The sequence below is a fragment of the Botryllus schlosseri genome, chromosome 5, assembly GCF_051294905.1.
Source record: "Botryllus schlosseri isolate E-star chromosome 5, Bs_hap1, whole genome shotgun sequence".
Taxonomy (NCBI): Eukaryota; Metazoa; Chordata; class Ascidiacea; order Stolidobranchia; family Styelidae; genus Botryllus; species Botryllus schlosseri.
Window position 1 is genome coordinate 22,390,923 of NC_137240.1, and position 2,396 is coordinate 22,393,318.

Below are 2,396 nucleotides of genomic sequence, written 5' to 3' on the forward strand. Positions count from 1 at the left end.
ACAACGATATTCCTTAACCGGTTAACCGGCAGAATTATATCCGGATATCAGTTTTAAAAAAAATGCGCTTCATCGGTTAACCGGTTACCCGTTATCCGGATAATCCAACCTTAATAGTCAGTACTTTGTATCAGCCAATGTTTGGATCCGAGTGCTTGAATTTAGGTGATAGGGTTAAAATGTGAAACCAAGTCAAAGAATCAACAAGCTATGTTTCCATTTCAACCATTACCGAGCGAAGATCATACGAAAACAGTGCCTTTACTGCATATGACAGTTTCGTCGATCCAACGTCTTATCTTGAAGCAGAGCAATTTTGCAAAGGGCATAAATCAAGACTTGCACTGCTGGAAGATCGAGATCACTTTAAAACTCTGCTGTCAAATCTAGAAACGTGAGTGATAGTTGGCCTCCAAAATATAAGGTGTAATAAACAGTAGCCTATATTCCATAACCCCTTGTGAAGGCATTTTCATCTAGTGACCCCCTGCTAGAGACTAAATATGCTGGAAAGCACTTGCAGCACTTATGCTGATTCCATATTTGACACATGATAAAACAGACAGAAAATAGAAACAAAGAGAGGATGCTGAAAATATCGGGACAATAGAGACCGGTGGCAATATTACCTTATTAAGAAAGGACATATTCATTACGAGGAAATGCGAAAATGCTCGCGCCAGAATGTCGGCGAAGAATAGTCCTTTCCCCGAATGCTACTGAGACCTCAAAAATCTCGTAAGCATTGATTGTTTTCAAAGGCCAACTTGAAGCCTGTCTGTCGTTCTGCATCGTCTTCATTCTGTCAAGTCCGAAAGGTCAGAAGCCAGAAGGCTACTGGAAGCGATCAGTTGTTATAATGCATATTTTGATATTAGTCATGTTTGTCGAACTATAGTTTGTTTGTTTGACATTCATGGTGTTTAAAAATATTCTCAGCCGAAGCGTGATGCCATTTTGGGTCAAGAGCAAGAAAGATGAAGATTCGTGCATCAGTGTGTCTGATGCAGAGTTGGATCAATTGTAATTTGTAATGTAATTGAATGTAATTAATTACATATTTCAATGTAATTGTAATGTAATTGTAATTGAAGCATTTTTATTTTGTGTAATTGTAATTGTAATTGTAATTTGACAAAAATTTTGCTCAATTACAATTTCAATTACATTAAATTGCTATTGAGACCTGACAAGCACAACATAAAATAATTGACTTATAATGCATTCTCTTTAAATATCGACGAGGAATTTGGTGGATCCATTCGAGGAAGCCCTTGACTGCGCCCTTGCGGGCGAAGTTTTTTATTTTTACCGCTATGCTGGCCTCGGCTGCCATTGTATACAATTATTAGATTACTAACCAACGGATGGATTCGCAACACGTCACTCACGATTGAATACGCCGAGAAGCGAACTGCTGAGCCGGCTAAAAGCAGCAGAATTTATAGTCCCATAGCTAACGATCCAAACGTCGAAATTTGATATGTATGGACCTAATCGAAAGCTAGTGTCGCACTGATTCCGCAATAAAAGTATATTTCTAGGCAATGGTACCATCCCAAAATAGTCGTGAAAGTCTGGGAATCGGCATTGTTCTGAACAATCGCTGGGAGTAATTGGTCATTGTTGTGGTCATGCAGCTGCGGCGCTCTCACTTTTCAGAACAGTCGGCCTTAAACGGCTATTTTTGAGCAGTTACATTGCCCTGACGAGATTTTAATTTGTACTTTCGGAATTAGTGCATCAATAGCTTACGATAAAGACCAGATGCATCAAATTTGGACGCTTGAATCGCCAGCTCTAGGACTACAAAGTTTGCTGGTTTTAGCCGGCTCTGCAGTACGTTTGTCGGTGCATTCATCCGTGACTCACATCTTGCGCATCTATCCGTGGGTTGGCAATCTACAATACGATTTCAGATCACGATGCTGCATCGTTACTTCGTCTGGCTAACTAACCAGACCACCAGATATTATATATCGTCTTATCTGACAAAGCACGGTTTTGTTTTCACCCCTCATCCTAATTCCTACGTCCCTCGATAAAAATAATATTATTTCTTTAATTATATACTATATACGCAAATCCAATAATATAGTACTTTTTTCAACGACATACTGCATACTGGAATAGTTCGAAAACGTTTTTCTTTTATTAATTAGCGGGTATTTGCGTATCATGAATGAAACATGAATACTTGAATTGTTGTTAATTACGACGCTACGGTTGTCAAGGAGCACGGTTGAATTTATGATTATTCAATTACATGTTCAACAGCAGCAATTGTAATTGTAATTGTAATGTAATTGAAGCGTGCAAGGAGTAATTGTAATTGTAATTCTAATTTGATATTTTTAGCATGGAGTAATTGTAATTGTAATGTAATTGAAACATGC